Raw genomic sequence first — 7,301 nt, 5'->3', positions numbered from 1 at the left:
TTGGTTACACAGAACCCCTCACCTCATTCCTTAAATCTCACTGGCAAAAGGAAAGGGCTATAGATATTCAAGCTACCACTGAACTGTCAAGAAGCGGGCCACAAAAAGAGGGGCAATGGGGCATTTTTGTCATGGGGCAAAGGGGGCAGCTGCCCAGAACCCAAGCATCCACAGGTCCCCGTATGTAGCTTCCCGTTCCCGCCGATTGCTATTTAGTTACCTGGCTGACTTTTGGGTGTCAGGATGTGAATAGGAAACTCAAAATAGGGGCAGAGAAACTGTTGGGAGCATTATGTAAAACTGGTGAAAATGGAGTCCACCTCTCCCCTGCCTCAAGTAGTTTGTTCGATGGGCACTTCCTATTCGTCAGAATGAATAGAGTGCTTCCTGTGATAGGGTGTGTGTCTGTCTCATAGGGTTCTAGACAGTCTGCCAGCCTCGTGTTTTGTATGTACTAATATAGATGAGCATACCTGGGAACTTCTCGGCTCCGGCTCCTTCCCTTGCGGGACACGGCCAGGACTGCACACTGACGTCACTGATATCGGGGGCGTTCCCGCTGACGTCGGCGGTGTTCCTGGGCGGGGAGCGGGGCGCGTCAAGACCCTGCGACCTGGAGGATTCAGATCTTGACCCGGAGGAGCAGCGCTCACCCGGCAATCTCCGGGTCAAACCCGGAGAGTTGCCAGGTATGCAGATGAGTGAGGGAAGTTGCTTTATTATTAATGGGCTTCATTTTTGAGTTGACTTTATCAGCATACCTGGGAACTCTTACTGTTTGACCCCGAGTCTCAGGGTTTTTGCACCAATATCTGGATCTCAGAGTCACACAGTCTGAAACTGACTCCTTCCTATTCTACACTGCTTTAATTATATATGTATATATAAGACTACCAGATGGTGCTTTTGCTATCAGTATGTTATATTTAATATCCCTGCTTGGTTGCGGGTGTACTCAGTTAAGTGTATCTTTAAATAATGGCAATTCAAGGTTTCCATGAGGACCAGTATTACAGCCATTTGGGTAACAGATTTCACTACAGGCTACTAAAGGGTTAACATTTCAAGAGTCTCAGGGTGAGCTCATTTAGAAAGTTCTCAGATATGGTTATCGGTGATGATAATGTCTGTCCTGTTCGGGATCACATCAAAAAGAAATGCTTAATTGTATTTGCAAATAGTTCAAATTTAAACCAAGACAATTAAAGCTGTAACTTAGCTTTTGCCTACAGCAATTCTTTGCGTGCACTAGTGTGCCTTTTATAACTTATAAACAAAGTAACATTTATTAGTAGGAAAATGTAATTAGTCCAAAGAACCATTATGTTTGTGTGCATTAATTACTGAAATTTTAGAAATAATCAAGATTTAGTAAAATATGGCCATAATTGAGAGGAGTCCTGAGAAAAAAAAATTAAGTTTTTATGATATTGGGATAATGTACTGTCCTCTCAAATATAAAATCCAGCCTATTAAAATATTTCAAACTGATTTTCTTTTTGTATTCACCTAAACTCAATGAAGTTGGTTGGCAGCTTTGTTTTTATTCATATCCCCATCCAATAAAAAGCTGCTTGTCTAGAAAGATTTCCTGTTTCTCATCCTCCTTTTAGTACACCTTTAACGCCCTTAGCAACCGTTCTACATGCACGCATACCATTGAATAAATATTACAAGGAAAACAAACACTACTGGGAAAACTGGATATGGAGATGACAAAGGATTGTCTGTTTGTGATAGACTGGCTTCTAGTTGTTGACTATAAGGGATATTAAAGAGGAAATTATGTAATTAATGAAAGAAAATATATATTGTGTGTGTCCTGCAAATGCATGTTGCCTTAGGTTGATGTGTGTTCTCATGGGATTTGTTCTCCTAGAAGAGCCTCTGCTGAATGTGTGAACAGCACCGAGTTACTGTATGTTAACCCCTTAATGACAAAGCCCGTACATGTACGGGCTGAAATTGCATTGTTTTCAATGGATTTTGGGACCGCCCATTGTCCTTAAGGGGTTAATTACAATAGTGGTTATTTAGAAGTTACGAAGTTACTGCTTTTTAGACAGTTGGCTGCTATTGTGAAAGTGCCACTTTTCAAACTTTTGCACTAGAATCAATTTTTAGACTTGACCCCCATAATGTCTACTAACTGTAGTAGTATCTGTTTCTTATAGTAATGGTTGCCAACTCTGTCCTCAAGGGACACTAGCACTAGGGGCACAAATGTAGCGATTAATCCACTGTTTCTGTTTAGAAAATCTTAGGTCACTTGTGTTTATTGAAACATAGGTTGGAAGCATAAAAGTAAGAAAGATTTATTTTGCCGAGAAGTCGGTAGACATATGTAATGTCTAAAAGGTAGGGAATTTAAACATATACCGGTATATATATATATATATATATATATATATATATATATATAGTCTTGTGGTTATCCTGAATCCAAAGCAAGACCAAGGACTGATTAATGTTTGAATCTTTACAGGAATAATTGGAAGACTAGATGGGTCAAATGGTTCTTATTTATGTTTTCCATGAATACCATTAACTTCAGAATTGTAGTAGTAGATTACTTAGAAATAGTAATACCGAACATACGAACATGGCGGCGGCAAAACGTATACGAAGACGAAGACACACAACACGAAGAATCTTCGTGTTCGTCTTCATCTTCGTTTACTAATCTCCCTTGTCCCTTTCCCATCTAGCCTACCTAACCCCTGCGATGCTGCGTAGATAACGGGAGCGGAAATCTGTAGGTTCACCTCTGGCATCCATAGGCGTCCAACAGAGTCCCTCACACGGTCCTTTAACTCCTGACGGCCGAACTTGGCCTGGTGAGACCATGGTCTCTCCGCTCTAAGAGTTAAAGGTCCGTACGAGCGACTCTATTGGTTGCCAGCATGGGGCTCGTCTGCCATCAACCAATGAAGTGCACTTGCACTTCATTGGTTGATGGCAGAGGAGGACCCTGCCCGCGACAAATAGAGTTGCTTGTACAGACCTTTAAAATCCTGGCGCCAAAGCTGCTGCATAGTGCGTACCGAGTTAACCCCTTCTACAAAAAACGATGAAAAAAACGAATACAAAGAATGCACACGAAATATTCGCCCGAACCGAACACAGGAACGGGCGAATATTGCTGGAATACGTTGATTTTTTTCCCCATGAAGACGAACACGAAGAGTTGGGCGGCGCCAAAGTCTACTTATAAATATGTTTCCTGCTGAGGTGTGTATTTACCCTAAGAGGTAAGGAAGATTTAGAAATTGTTTTACGATTCATGTTTTGCCTTGCAGCATCCATTTTTGTGAATTTAGTGGAAGAGACAGACCCACAGTTATCTTTACTTTCTGGAACTTAAATTGATCAAGAAAACATCAGGAGATCCATGACCAACGCTAGCTTGAGATACCCATGAAGGTAAATACAGGCACCATAGGTCATGGATAAGCAGTGACCAGACACGAGCACTAGTGTTCATGATGACGTTTGGGAGTTCACAGTACACATGGGGCATTTAGTCAAATGTCCATCACAAAGCCTGTTTTCGACTACAAGGTTGAACAGTGATAGAGTGATCAGAAAGCAGATAAATGTATAGAATGCATAATATTAAGAGCATAATAAAAATATATCCCTATATAAGCTGTGTCTAAATGTTGTCCATGAAATTCTTCTCTCTGGGAGGAACACCTTTACAAGGTTACAGGCAGGATTTCAGGGAAATCATTCAAGCATAGCATAACGCTCTGATCTTTCAGCACCCTGGGAAAACAGTGAAACCAAACAAAGGAAAACACTGCCTCTGAGAAAAATGTTTCTGGTTACGCTAAAAACTATTTTGTTGGCTGTACAGGCCATGCATCTCTATGAGTGGGAGAATGCAACATAGATTGCTGCCAAATATATTTGCTGAAATGATATCAGTGCCAACTTTTGACATACACACTACAAGCAGCTAATTGTGCACAGAACTTTCCTTTGTCTACTCCATTTATTGTCTGAAAGAGAAGATCTCTGTATGTACAATGATGTCACAGAATAATTAAGAAACATCACTTAAAAGTGCATTGACCTTTGATGAATGTATTAAGTGACTGTAATACAGCATTCATTTTTCTTAATATTATTCATCTTGTCTGTCAAGGCCATACTATTAAGTTGGATCACCCTATTGAGCAATAACAACTGCTACCTGGACCAGTTTGGCAGGCCAGAAAATTTCCCCTATCCCCCCTCACCGTATCGGGCCACTTGTCTAAGCAAGATGCCTATACATCTCCAGCACAGAACTCTCTTTTTGCTTTAGTTCAAGAATTTTCACTGGAGTGGTTCTCCAACAGAATCCACCTCTGTCTCCAAATTGTTTCTTTTCACATGGATGTAATATGCTGTTGCATGACATTATAATGCATTGAATTAATTGGTCACCCAGGGTGGAACCGGCAAAGAAATTCCCTTTTAAGAAAAACCAATTCATCTGGTTATATGGGTAGCAGATGCCATTTGGTTTTTTTATACTAAACTAGGAATGTAATAGATTTCTTCAAACTATACTATAGCAATTAAATGCATAAACATATCACGTTTATTGATGACTCACTCCTTGTCAAAAGGTGAGCCCCATAGGTCAACGGTGGACCAGAGCTTCTCCAGTTGTGCTGCCATCTTTGAGTACTGGGGTGTACTTTTGGGCCTAGCGAGAGGGACTGTTATGGCTCTGGTCTACTCAAGAGCAGATCCTCAAAAAAATACTTTGTTTCAATCTTATATTTAACAATAGATTAGATCATACTTTATCTTGGTAATCATCAGAACATTTTTGTATTGTACATATTATCTCTGCTTGAATGTGATGGCAACATTAACACATTAATCCTGTTGGAAGGTTAGAACTAGGCAAATGTTGTTTACTTAACTTAAACATTAGGTAGATGAGAGAGAGGGAGGTTCAGTTGGTAAAGTAAACAGCTTTTACTGATTAGAAAAACAGACTGATAATGGAAATAAACAAGTCAAAACCATATCAGAAAAAATGTGCTCTTAACGATGGTTTTATTACACATACAGTACATACAAACCACCTGCCATTTTCAGGCCATTTTCCTGTAGAAATCAGTACCTCTCCAGAGATTAGCTGAATTGTTTTTACCTGAAAAAACATGTGTATAAAACATTAGAATTGGCCTTATAATCATAGCTAACAAGGAAATCTTTAAGTGACCAGACCATTCCGCTAGCTGCTGTAGTGGCAAGATTATATGTATTAAGCTTTTTGACATCACCCTAATTTTTTTTAAAAAAGCTTTATGTTGTTATTATATCTGTTTCTTTTTTTTGATGATTGAAAACAAAAGGGTGTGAGGGGGTGGTTTTTGCTGTCATTTGTGCTTTTGGAAAATGGACCTCAGGCACAAAACTTTATAGAACCATTGCCCAGGCAATTTATCAGGAACCAAACAGGTACTGGGTTAGGTGGGAGTTTCTGTGCAGAGACAGATGTTTTGTGAGAACTGTGTGCTCGTCTGGTTAAGGTTGTTACCTCATGTTGTGAGTGTCTGCCAACAAGGTGCATAAGGTCATTATACTAGGGCTGGCAGACAAAAGGAGGGAAGAATTCTAAGACAGGAACTGGCAGACGGCAGGAGACCGGGGTCATACTAACCAAGTTCATACATGAAGTGGGCCACAGCACGGTGCAGAAGGATATGGCAAGGTAGATATCAAGTCCAGGCCAAAATCAAATACCAAGTAAATAAGAGACTGAAACAGGGCACAGATGAGCAGAGTAGAGATAAGTTCGAAGCCAGGTAAATATCCAAAACATGTCAGGCTGAAATAAGGTACAAAACACAAAAGCCAGCCAGATCCTCCAATAAAGTAGGGTCCAAGGGAACCAAGGGGGTAACATCACAACCTCCAGTGTGATAACACCACAACATTTTTATTTTGTAAAGACCACACGCTGGAGGACAACTATGGGGGGAGGCATTTATGTTAAAGAAGGCCAATAAATTAAATACTAAGCATAATCCTTTTATGGCTTCATATTTCTAAGATTATATATTGTCTGCAGTACCAGATATTCTAGAAAGCAGACTTGAAAAAGTTTTTTGGGGGGATACCATGGGAGGCAAAAAGGGTAACAATTGGTGCCCCTCTTACTCACCAAAGGTCTGTCTATGCCCTGGCTACTGGGGGTGGATACATTTAAATTTCACCCTTTGTAAAGAACATGTACAAAGCATTTATTATATAATCTGTCTCTCTCTTGTCTATTATGCCATATGCTTTTTATATTTTACTAATTCACCTTATTTCAACCTATAAATGACATCTATACACCACAGTGAATGTGCACCTACAGAGAATATCAATTTAGTTTGTTGCTTTCGATTTTTATTTCATACAGTAATTAAAATTAATAATATGCAAACAAAATATGAATTACAAGTAAACAGGCAAAGTAATGAAATGGCTTTCTTGTTGTTACGTACCGTGTGAAAGATGAGTGTTACAGTTTATAACAATAGCTTATTAGACTTTGGGTTAAAAATTATCCACAAAGAGTATAGCAAAAATATACCTTAATGTTGACGTTTTGAAGATTTAATCAGAAATTACTGTTGTGATTTCTGTTAGTTCAGCTCTTTACTGTTTCTTATCAAAAAGAATCTGGCAGAACACCAAGTGTCTGCACAGGGAACATCTAATGTTCTTTGGAAACCCGTATTAGGGTCCTAATCAGCCCACTTTATGGTTAGAGGTAGATTTGATTTTATAAATACTTATATAGACAAATGCGTACGTGTTTTTACAATGGCTTTTTCATATTGTTTTATGATTTTTTTAATACCCATTATGAAAATGAGTCATTCTACATGTCTAGACTTTACATAGGTCTTAATAAAAACACTACAGATAGATATATAGGTATATGGATGGAGAGATATTTTCTTAGTATGTCTATGTTTTTCATCCGTAGCTTTGTTCATTGTAGTTTACGGGACATTTAGTCCCAAGTGTTCCTACCGTCGTGGCCAGAAGTGTTGAGAATCACACAAGTATTGGTCTTCACAAAATCTGCTGCTTCAGTGTTCTTAAATATTTTTGTCAAATGTTGTTACTATGGTATACTGAAGTATAATTACAAGCATTTCATAAGTGTCAAAGGCTTTTATTGACAATTACATTAAGTTTATGCAAAGAGTCAATATTTGCAGTGTTGACCCCTCTTTTTCAAGACCTCTGTAATCCGCCCTGGCATGCTGTCAATTAACTTCTGGGCCACACCCTGA

Source organism: Spea bombifrons, chromosome 5 (genome assembly GCF_027358695.1).
Source record: "Spea bombifrons isolate aSpeBom1 chromosome 5, aSpeBom1.2.pri, whole genome shotgun sequence".
In the NCBI taxonomy this organism is placed as follows: Eukaryota; Metazoa; Chordata; class Amphibia; order Anura; family Pelobatidae; genus Spea; species Spea bombifrons.
Note: the sequence above shows the minus strand (reverse complement) of the source record.